The sequence below is a fragment of the Erinaceus europaeus genome, chromosome 15 (assembly GCF_950295315.1).
Source record: "Erinaceus europaeus chromosome 15, mEriEur2.1, whole genome shotgun sequence".
In the NCBI taxonomy this organism is placed as follows: Eukaryota; Metazoa; Chordata; class Mammalia; order Eulipotyphla; family Erinaceidae; genus Erinaceus; species Erinaceus europaeus.
Window position 1 is genome coordinate 80,630,690 of NC_080176.1, and position 12,501 is coordinate 80,643,190.

Sequence of the window (12,501 nt, forward strand, 5' to 3'; positions counted from 1 at the left end):
ATGACTCCTCCCAGACCCAGGTCAACTAATTACACACAGTGCTGCTGGTGGTATGAATGTAAGAATGTAAGAAAGAGAGTCAGACAGATTTGAGATAGGACAATCTTAAAGCTAGTCCTGATTTCTGGTCTGAACAGGAGGTGAAAATATAAATGCTGTAAATTCCAAATTACACCTGGGATAACTAAGAATCACTGGATTGTTTGCTATGAATGCAGCTGGGTAGTTCTAGACACTTAGTTTATTTTAATGGAAAAACCACCGATGACACAATTTTTAAACAAAATAAAAATAGAGCTCACATGATGAGAACAGTCCCCTCTAATGAATATTTCTTAATAATGATGTTCAAATTAAAGAATATATTGGGGAATCACTAAGATGAGGCAGTTAAATATACAAATCACATCCTTTTTTAAAAAGATGTCTTGGTCTTCTGTTAAACTGTATAACCCTTTCACCTTGGAATCTTCATGAATCTTGTTGTATTCTGAATAGAAGAATATTTTCCCCAAGCACATTTACAAGAGGACTTTTAACAAAATGAAAGTAATTATTATTTTGCAACTGAAGAGGCCTGAATGAGTACTACCCTTCAATCAGGATCTAACCATTTTTCAATAACATCAATGCTTCCCTCAAATTTTCTCACACTGTAATTTTATGTACTGTACTTTGTAATTCTCCCAAATGTCTTAGAATTTCCACATACTTTGCATGCCCTTTATGCTATTCTTACCAGTCAAGTTGTAAAGTAAAGAGACCCTTAAGTTTCTACCCATTTAGGATTTTTGCACCTAGGGTATAAACGCTATTCTAAGAGTTTGGTCTTTAACAGTGCATGTGTCATAACTTATAATTCTTTCTTGGATTTGGTTTGACATTAAAATAGGAGAAATGGAACACTTGGAGCTCTTTTACCTTTTGTACCAGGCATGCAATGTTCTCCAAAAGACGAATGATTGTATTACATTTTGGTTATTAAAGTGAGGCTTATTATGCTGTTCAACAAAAGTGCATTTAATAGCATTTTCATTACATTTGAATCATTTCCAGAGTTGCACACTTAAAAAGTAAATGAAGTGTGGTTCTGTAGAGAATTACTCCGGTATGAATTCAGGCAAAGTAAGAATAGTATATTATTCTTAATGGAAAAATCCCACATACGTATTGGAGCTATAAATACATGTAAAGATGAATGATATGTTTTCCAAGGGTATTTTACTGTGAAGTTAAAGGTGGTTAAGGCAAAAATTCACAAGGAGGCTTTAAATTTGTCATGGAAAATGGGTCACATTCTGTTTGATTTCAGCAGCCTGTGAGCAGGCCATCGCTCACGTGGCTACACTGCTCCCCAGAACACCTGCTTTTAGCGTTGTGATTTCTGAGTGCTAAGTGATGATATTTCTTTTGCTTCCCTTGGGACAAATGAATCCTTGTGGCTGCCAGGAAGATCTCCAAGTACATTTGTGTGTCTACTACCCCTCCCCCAACTACTTGTCCTTATTCTTTGGGGTGTGGTGGAATTCTTTCACATACCTGTACCCTAGCATATCTGTGGTAGGCAGTGGGAAGAATAGAAACTCATTAGAGAAAAGTAATTACACTTGTTTTACTATGTGATAATATAAACTTTGGTATTTATCATCCGAAGTTGGCGATGGTCGAAGAGAATGATAACTTAGAAGAAGGATCAAAAGTAAACACAATGTTAGCCAATCACACATATATGTTCCAATTCCAACAATTTAAAAAGCACATTTATTCATAATTAAGAGGGCTAGTGATATAACGGTCCTCTGTTACTTAATTCCCACTAGCAGAATGGGTTGTGTTGTGTTATCCATCAGTGCCCTTCTGCTTTGAATTACAGGAGCACATTGGTAAGGGTATTACCAATGTGTAGACTTTTGGGCAATTTTTTCACTCTGTCTTCTTGCATCAGTCATGTTAACTCGGATTGATTTATGAACTGAAAGAAATCAGATCAGGCCAAACAGAAGCATGGCTGTTGATCAAAAAACAAACTGGAAAAAAAAAAGCAAATTGAAAATATGACCCACAACACTATACTTTACATGAGCAACGCCCTCTGCCACCAGCTGTTTATAACTGTGAAACGGGTAGGACTTTTGAAAACGTGTTTTCGAAGCTGACTCTCTTAGGCAAGCTCATTGCATTATTTTTGTTTTGAAAAGAGATCCTATTATAGACTCAAGCCTGATACATAAGTGGTAAACACATATTTGGTCAAAGACAATTTATAATAACACCCAAGTGATATTATTCTGAGTTAATAAACCTCAGTTAAATTTAGTCATAGTTAAAGGTTCTCAGCTATAATAAATATGTTTATTAGTACTGTTCTTATTAAGTCAGTTAAGTCAACTTCTAGTCTCAGTCTGTTAAGTTACATTTGCTATAATTTAGGAAGTTTCATTTACATCAAAATTATGGCATGAAATTTCTAAATACTAACTTAACTTTAATGATTTAAGTATTGTTCTTGTTTTAATTGAAGCAGCATTGCCTTAATATATGGCATATAAGTTTCAGGTGTGTATCATTGGAAAGCAATGTATATGCAGCAAAAGAAAAAAAGAAATTGCTGGGGAGTCGGGTGGTAGCGCAGAAGTTTAAGAGAATGTGGCGCAAAGTGCAAGGATTGGTTTAAGGATCCCAGCTTGAGCCCCCGGCTCCCCACCTGCAGGGGAGTTGCTTCACAGACAGTAAAGCAGGTCTACCGGTGTCTGTCTTTCTCTCCCCCTCTCCGTCTTCCCCTCCTCTCTCCATTTCTCTTTGTCCTATTCAACAAAGACAACAACAACAATAAAAAAACAAGGGCAACAAAAGGGAATAAATAAATATTAAAGAAAAAGAAGTTGCTGATGCAAATTGTGGAAAAATATCAGTGAAAGCTCATAAAAAGGTAAATTTTTTTTAAGTAATGACAGAACAAGATTTTTAAACCTTTAATAAGCTAAAATATCTTGGTGTTGATTTAAAAGCTACCAGGTGGGAATATCTGGAAATTGAGATTAATTTGAGATAGGTTGACTCTTTCCCTTCCTAATTTCTTATACAAAATTCAATGGCTTCCTCTGACTTTTCAAGCTTTATTGAAATATAATTTGGTATAGCTAATTGAGCCAATAAAATGTTACACATATAAGAAGTCAATTAATAAAAATAATTTTATTCAAATTTAGTAAACATATTTCATCTCTATTTTTTCTTTAACTTTTAAACTAAATTTTAAAATTTACTCTGTTTATATGAGCACTGTATTTATGTGATGTGAATCTCAAGCTGCAATAAATTGGGCTTCTTTGGAGGAAATTTTTTATCATAATAATGTGTGACATTATTTTCATCATTGTATTTCAACTTTGCTCTTCCTGAAGTATTCTATATGTTAGCTTACTTGTATATGAATTGAACAGACAGGAGTAGTTATGATCTTGACTTAATAGTCATTCTGGAGGGATGTGGTTCAAGATGGTAATATTCAGAAAGATCCAGGTTCCAGATGCTACCATGATGCCAACCAGACTTCCCTGGGAAGACGACCCTACCAATGTGTCCTGGAGCCCCACTTCCCCAGAGCCCTGCCACACTAGGGAAAGAGAGAGGCAGGCTGGGAGTATGGATTGACCTGCCAATGCCCATGTTCAGCGGGAAAGTAACTACAGAAGCCAGACCTTCCACCTTCTGCACCCCATAATGATCCTGCATCCATACTTCCAGAGGGATAAAGAATAGAAAAGTTATCAGGGGAGGGGATGTTACGCGGATTTCTGATGGCAGGAATTATGTGGAGTTGTACCCCTCTTATCCTATGTTTTTGTCAGTTATTCATTTTCATAAATTAAAATCATATATACATATGTATATATACATACATATATATATACACATATATACACATATATACATATATATATATATCCTCATAGGGACCACAAAATTCAGGGATACGTATGGAACAATTTCCTCTGAATTGAAACTCAGCTCTGATAGAGTGGCTTCTGGGGGAAAAATAAAATTATGTCAATGTGAGTAGAAACCATAGCCCTACTGGGTAAGGCCTGGTGGCCAAACTAGGGAGAGTGCTCAAAACCCTACATGGGGGGCATCCCAGCATTGCAAATGTGCACCTGTGAAATGAGCGCCCAAAATATCTAGTTCTGGCCCATGTCACACACTGGCCAGGATCTTCACACTCTGCCTCTGCCCTGCTCTGGAGCTGTATAGAGCTGTATGGAGCTGTAGCATCTGAGTGGAGGGAAGAGCCTGTGTACATATCTGGCGCCCTGTTTGTGATGGCTGCCACCTAGAGGTCAGCCCGTAATTGTCTGTGAAGATGAGGGGCGTCTATTACTGGGCTCCATGAGACCATGACAGAAGCAGTTTTGGGCAGTGATGGGAAGAAAAGATGTTCTGTCTTTATAGATACTTACAGGGTTGCATTGGATCGACCTTCTCGTGGTGCATCCCGTGAGTCCCCATTCATTGGGGAAACTGACGATCCTTCCTAGCGGACTGAATCCAAATGGAACCCAGTCACTTTCAAAGCCAGCAACAAGCAGCTCCTGACAGCTTTGCTGTTGACTGGCTACGGAAGAAGGGCAAACGCTAGAAGAAGAAGAAGATACTTACAGCTAGAAAACAATGAAATGGATACAAAATAAGTTAAGAGGGGGAAAAAAAAAAAACCTGTTTTCCAGTACAAAGATGCCAAGCCATGTGTATCTGGGTTCTGGAGAAATGGCAGGGTAGGTAACGTGCTTATGTGGTTTTTTGTTTTGTTTTGTTTTGTTTAATTTATATATTTATTCTCTTTTGTTGCCCTTGTTTTATTGTTGTAGTTAATATTGTCGTCGTTATTGATGTCATCATTGTTGGATAGGACAGAGAGAAATGGAGAAAGGAGGGGAAGACAGAGAGGGAGAGAGAAAGACACCTGCAGACCTGCTTCACCGTGTGTGAAATGACCGCCCGGCAGGTGGGGAGCCGGGGACTTGAACTGGGATCCTTAAGCCGCTCCTTGCGCTTTGCACCACCAGCACTTAACCCGCTGTGCTACCGCCGGACTCCCTGCTTAGGTTTTTTGTTTTTTTGTTTTTAGATGAAAAAGTTCTTGAAGGTTTTGACTAGGATTCTAGCTTAGTGAGCTAAGCAGAGCTTATTTATACAGGAAAACCAGGGGGAGTAGATTGTGTTTGTAGTGATGTTTCTCCCTCTTGGTCCAGGGAGAGCATGCTTCACATGCAAGATTTATCCCTGGATTTTAGGAGAGGGAATGTTAACAGTGTCATTTCTTTAACTGCTACTCCCGAAGCCATCCTAATTTAAAATTATAACTCTTCCCACTTTAGCACATCAGGGGACAGTCTGTCCTGAATCCAGAGAGCAGAATATCACTCCAGATACCAGCTAATACTGATACAAACACCCAGTGTTTCTGAGAAAGGAGCCTTTGGGTTTATCCAGGCACTGCGGCCTGAGAAGCAGGTGTTTGTGTTCACTTCAGGGGTTACAGAGGAATTCCCAAGGAACAGAGCTGGTGGGAGCAGTCTTTGTGCTTCCTCACTGCCTTGCTCCACCAGCCATGGCCTCCCAGCAAGCAGTCTGACTTCTAGCCCAGTGTCTTGAGACTGCTGCCAGGGGACAAGTATATATTGCCTTGCCCTGATGGTCAGTGAGAATTATCTTCACATGTCCCATAGGAGTGTAGCCAAAGGAAAAATAAAAATAATAATCTTAAACAGCTTCTATCCTGAGAACATGCCCTGGAGCTTGGTCTTTCTGTAAGAGGACTATTAATTTATTATGGTAATTATACCTCAATAAAAAAATTAAATGTTATTCTATGTTAAGGGGAATTATAAATGAACTTTTATTTAGAATGTATTTTTAGTTGCACAGCTGGGAAGGTGGCATAATGAGTAGAGTGAATTCTTTGCCCTGGGTTCACTTGTCAGCACCATGTAGGTATGCCAGAATATCACCTGGTCATTTCCTCTCCCTCTCTCTGTTAAAATAAATAAATCTTTAAAGAAAAAAATATTCCAACAACAACAACAACAATAATAACTACAACAATAAAACAACAAGGGCAACAAAAGGGAATAAAATAAAATAAATAATAAAAAAATTTTAAAAAGAAAAATATTTTTTAAGTTTAAAGTGAAAATTAACCATGCTGTGATAATTTGGTCTTTTGCAGAACATCAACATATTAGTATTTATGTCTGAGTTTGGTATCCTCTTTCTTATCTTCTCTTTCCTTCCTTTTTTCCTCCCTCTACCCTTTCTCCCTTTTTTTTTCCTTCCTTGCTTTTGTTTTTTTTTATCATAACTTAGGTTTCATCTCTGCAAGCCCATATGTCCTGACACAGACAGAAACAGAGAAGGAAAACAGAGCACTGAATCTTCCTCTAAAACAATGGCTGGGTAGAGCATGGTAAAGCAATTGTGAGCCAGCTATTTTTAAAGCCTTCTGTTTATTTTATTTTTTTTTTCTCACCAGGGCTTTTTTTTTTTTCTCATCCAGTACTCCTGCAGACATTTTTGTCAGTTTTTTTTTTTTTATTGATAAGAGAGAGAGAAATTGAGAGCAGAGGGGAAGATAGAGGAGAGAAAGATAGACACCGGCAGACCTGCCTCACCACTTGTGAAGCGACCCCCTACAGGTGGGGAGCTAGGGGCTCAAACTGGGATCCTTACACTTTGTAATATGTGTGTTTAACCTAGTGAGCTACCACCCAGCCCCCTGCTTACACTTATTGCCGTGAAGCATGACATTCGCAAATGTTCAGATTAAATTTTTTCCATTATGAATTTCTCCTGTGCTGTCATTATATACTTAAAATTAGAAAGAAACAATTAAGGCTAAACACTTTAGTCCACTTCTAATGGTTTCATGTGAAATATCACTGCAGAAAAGGTATTTTGTTCCATTTCAGAGATAGCACATTGGGTAGGCATGTGTATTACCACGTGTGAAGACACGGTTTCAAGTTCTGGGTCCGCATCTGTTAAGGGTAAGCTTTAGGAGTTACGCTGCAGTGCTGCAGGCGTCTCTCCTTTATCTCTTCCTCTTTGTTCCTATCTCTTACTTTTTTTTTTTAAGATTTTTTTAAAATTTTATTTATTTATTTATTTTCCCTTTTGTTGCCCTTGTTGTCTTTTTTATTGTTGTTGTAGTTATTATTGTTGTTGTTATTGATGTGGTTGTTATTGGATAGGACAGAGAGAACTGGAGAGAGGAGGGGGAAGACAGAGAGGGAGGAGAGAAAGAGAGACACCTGCAGACCTGCTTCACCGCCTGTGAAGCGACTCCCCTGCAGGTGGGGAGCCGGGGGCTGGAACCCGGGTCCTTACACGGGTCCTTGCGCTTTGTGCCATCTGCGCTTAACCCACTGTGCTACCGCCCGACTCCCCCTATCTCTTACTTCTTATCAAAACAAAGTTTTGGGGCTGGGTAGATCTCAAAATGGTTATGCAAAAACCTTTCATACCTGAAGCACCAAAGATACCAGGTTCAATCCTCAGCAACAACAAAAGCCAGAATGAGTAGTGCTCCAGTAGAAAACACTTTATTCAAAGACTTTATAAACTTTTATTTTATTTTATTATTGGATAGAGACAGAGACAGAAATCGAGAGGGGAGGGAGTGATAGAGTGGGAGAAAGACAGAGAGACACTTGCAGACCTGCTTCAACACTTGTGAAGCTTTCCCCCTGCAGATAGGGACCAGGGGCTCAAACCTGGATCCTTGTGCGTGGTAACATGTGCACTCAACCAGGTGTGCTACCTCTTCACCCGCTGAACTTGCTTTGTTATATTTTATTTATTTATTTTGGATAGAAACAGAAGTTGAAAGGGAAGGGAAAGAGAGAGAGGTCTGTAATACTATTTTACCTCTCCTCAAACTTCCTAGCTACATGTGTGGACTAGGGGGCTTGAACCCTGGTCATTGAGCTCTATTATGTGCGCTCATCCATGTGTGCCAACACTTGGATCCTCAGAATTCTCTTATTGGAGAGAGAGAACGTGGGGATGGTTCCAAATGAGGTTCTAGAGACCTCATTCATGCAAGTCCTATTCCCCACCAGAGTCAACTCCTTGACCACACCTCTGTAAGTTAAAAAAGAAAGTCCATTCTTCAAAAGATGACTAACCATGAACGTAAAGGCTGGAATAGTGCAGATGAAAAGTTGAAGGGGGTCTCCATTTTTTTTTCTTTTTTTTTTCTTTTTATTTTTTTAAGTCTAGCCTGGCCTACCAGCGGGTTATCACACTGTTTATAAAGGTAAGAGGCTAGGACGTTTATTTATTTGTTTGTTCGTTTATTCCCTTTTGTTGCCCTTGTTTATTGTTGCACTGAACTTCTCTGTTCCAGACTCTTGGAAACAGAGTTGGCAGTCAGCTGAGGTAAAGAACAAACACTTCATCACAGACCCCTGCAAGCGTCAACCCGGCTTTGACCTAGCACGTTATGATTGGGCCCTCCTCAATCGCTATTGAACAGGCCATGGCCTGTGCGCCGCTATGTTCCATCGCTGGGGAGCCAGAGACGACCCGAACTGCCCCTGCGGCTACAGACAGACTATGACCCACATAGTCAACGACTGCCACCTCTCCAGATTCAAAGGAGTTCTCGAAACTTTACATCAGGCTCAACCTGACGCTGTTGACTGGCTACGGAAGAAGGGCAAACGCTAGAAGAAGAAGAAGAAGATTGTTGTACTTATTCTTGTTGTCGTCGTTGTTGGATAGGATAGAGAGAAATGGAGAGAGGAGGGGAAGACAGAGGGGGAGAGAAAGATAGACACCTGCAGACCTGCTTCACCGCCTGTGAAGCGACTCCCCTGCAGGTGGGGAGCCAGGGGCTTGAACTGGGATCCTTATGCTGGTGCTTGAGCTTTGCACCATGTGCGCTTAACCCACTGCGCCACCGCCCAACTCCCAAAGAAAAAAACTTTATATTTATTTGCCTTTCTGTTGTTGTTATTGATATCGTTGTTGTTAGATAGGACAGAGAGAGAGGAGGAGAGAAAGATAATAGACACCTGCAAACCTGCTTTAGAGGTGGGGAGACGGGGGCTCAAACACAGATCTTTTTTTTTTGTAGATAACTAGTAGGCATATTTTAGTTATATTCCAAAGGGCCTGTGGCTATACTAGTTTTATGGTTTATTTGTTTTTCCCTGAGCCTGAAATCTGATATGCAGGTGGATACAAGTTATTGTCTGTGGAGATGATGTCATGGCTGGAAAAAGAACCAGTAAGCTGGATTACGGAAGAGAGTAGCTCCCTAATATGGGAAAGGTGTGTAAATATTGTTGCATCAACATTCTAACTTACCAAGACTCAATGCATCATTTGTACAGCCCAGCATGAAAATGTCAATATTCTCTCAAAAGTCCCCAACACTGATGGGAATGTTTGTACTTGGACAACCAAATAGAGTAAGATTTTAGCTCTCTCATTTTACTGAGCTACACAAGTTAAGGTCTAGACTGTCTGTAATGGATTTTTTCAGGTATCTCAGCTATTGTTAGAACCACATGGAGGACAGTGGATCTATGCTGATATCATGCTGTGCCTTATGGGAAGTGGGTCCCAATTAACTTCACTGGAGTAGATTAAAACTGGAAAATCTGCAAACTAGTCAAGTGAAAACCTAAACAGTTTACTCTTAAAAAATAAAGTGTATCTCTGAAATTTTCTCTAATTAGACTCCATGCTAGTCTTGGCAATAGTAGAAATAAAAATTAAATTGAATTTCTCTTTCTTTTCTTCTATTGGCTGCATGGTCCTAACCTTTGCCTTCAGTTTCTGTGTGCAAGTTCTAGTCTGTCCTCAAACAAGAACTAGTCTGCTATATTTATTTATGAAATAGGACCTTTTTCCCCAAGTGAATATGATATGTGATCATCCATTCATTTCTACCTTATTGTTCCAATTAGTGAGTGGCCTTAAAATTTAAAAACACCTAGCAATGACTTGACAAAAGTCATTGTGGTTTTATTTTTGTTATAGTTTTATTTTTTTTAATTTTTATTATATTTATTTATTGGATAAAGACAGCCAGAAATCAAGAGGGAAGGGGGTGGTAGAGAGGGAGAGAGACAGAGAGACACCTGCAGCCCTGCTTCACCACTCACAAAGCTTTCCCCCTGCACTTGGGGATCTGGGGTTTGAGCCTGGGTCTTTGTACATTCTAACATGTGCGCTCAGTGAGGTACACCACCACCCAGCCCGTTACAATTTTCTGTGTGGACTGGTGAGATAGCATAATGGTTCTGCAAAAAGACTTTCATGTCTGAGCCTATTAGATCTCAGCTTCAGTCCTTGGCACCACTTTAAGCCAGAGCTGAGCAGTGCTCTGGTCTCTTTTTCCCTATCTGGTTTCTTCCTGTCTTTCTCTGTGCTCTCTCTGATAAAAATACATAAAAGAGTTTTTTTCTTTTCTTTGTGGATCTGGGTCCCCATATATATACAAATTTTATCATTCCCAACTGACTTTTTCTTCTCATGTAGGTATGTGTATTGGGATGGCGGAACGATACCATAGGACTGAAGTATCCCCTGGTGCCACAGAGCTTCTGTCTGATACTGGGACTGAAATTTGGGTCACACAGCACAAGCCCTGCCCGCAGAGCATCACTCTGGTCACCCATATAGTTATAGCCTGGAAAGTCCCAGCATGGTGGCCAATGCCAGAGATCACCTTCCTATTCCTTTTCATCTGACTGAATTTCTGGCAGATTGTTTTTCCCCAGCGGAAGACCCCCTGATCACCCTACATTCTTTTGCTATTTAAATTGTGATTTTTAGATTCTCTCTCTTGGTCCATTGAAGCTGTAAATCTGCCATAACACAGGAAGGTTTTTGTTGTTGTTGTTTATTTATTTTGTTAGTTCTCACAAATGAAAATATCTAAATAACAAAGTTCCTTAAGTCAGAAATGCAAAGGTAATATTCTAAGAAGTTAAAGGAGATGTTACAAGTTGAGTAATTAGTGGATTTTATTTGATCTTCTGAATATGCAAAACAAATCAGGATAATTCAGATGTTTTCAATCTCTCAAGTCCAGATATTTATATCATCAAAACAGAAAACAATTGAGGAAATGGAAGAACAGTAGTGCTCATTTAGAGAAAACATCAAGTATGTTAGAAGGCATGCTCTAAAGTCATTTTGATTCATTCTGCAAACTGAACTGAGAACAATAAATAAATAAATAAATCACAGAATACAGTATCTTCTTTTTTAACTGTGGAGTGGTATCCCGTGAAGTAATCATGCCATAACTGATTTCTCCTAAGCTAACAAACTACATGGATTTTTCTATAGAGGTTTAATTAATGCAGTTTCAGTTTTCCACAAATCAAATTTGGTTAGCATAGTTTCATTTTATTTTATCAGTATGAAAAGTCATATGGTTGACGCATTTATTTTTGTATTAACTTTATTTATTGGATAGAGACAACCAGAAACTGAGAGAAAGGGGGAGAGAGAGAGATAAAGATAGACACCTGAAGCACTGCTTCACCATTCACAAAGCTTTCCCTCCGCAGATGGGGACTGAGGGCTAGAACCCAGGTACTTGTGTACCGTAACTGCGCTGAACCAGGTGTGCCACCATCCAGCCCCTATTTCATACACTTCTATTAGTCTCATTGTTTTGAGAAAGAAGTAATGCAAGTTAACTCTTGGCTTAATACTCATTGCTAAACAAGCAGTAAACAATGAATCAGTGTGTGTGTGTGTGTGTGTGTGTGTCTTTTGTTTTAATGTAAGATGACATAAGCCAACATTATTTCAGCAGAGTGTTTTTTTCTTTTCACAAAACTTTGACTTCAAGATTTTTCTCGTCTCTACTCAAGTAAATTTAGAGATCTCACTTAAGTCTGTCAGACCTCTTTTCTCATAGTAAAAGAAGTTCAGTACACACTTAACAAGCCATCTGAAGCTCTCAAATAGGATTAAGTAATGGGGGATTGTGCCCTAGGGCAAGTGAGTCTTCTAAGAATGTCAGGCTCAGTGCCTGTGTTCTACTAATTTATCGTGTAATACAATGCTTACTTCAGACTTCTTAAAGGGAAATTTTACCATTGGGCTTTATCAGTTTGAAGTTTCTGATCACCATTTTTTATAATGATTTAATAATGGTTAACAAGATTGTAGGGACAGAGAAATACAATTCCATATAATTCCCACTACCAGGGTTCCATATCCCATCACCTCCAGTGGGAGTCTCCCTATTCTTTAACCTTCTGGGAGTATGGATGAAACAGTATTTATGGGGAACAGAAGGTGGAAGATCTGGCTTCTCTAATTGCTTCTCCACTGGACCTGGGCATTAGCAGGTTGATCCATACCCCCAATCTGTTTCTGTTTTTCCCTAGTTGGGTAGGGCTCTGGGGAGGTGGAGTTGCAGGACACACTGATGAGGTCATCAGGGAAGTCAGGCTGGCATCATGGCAG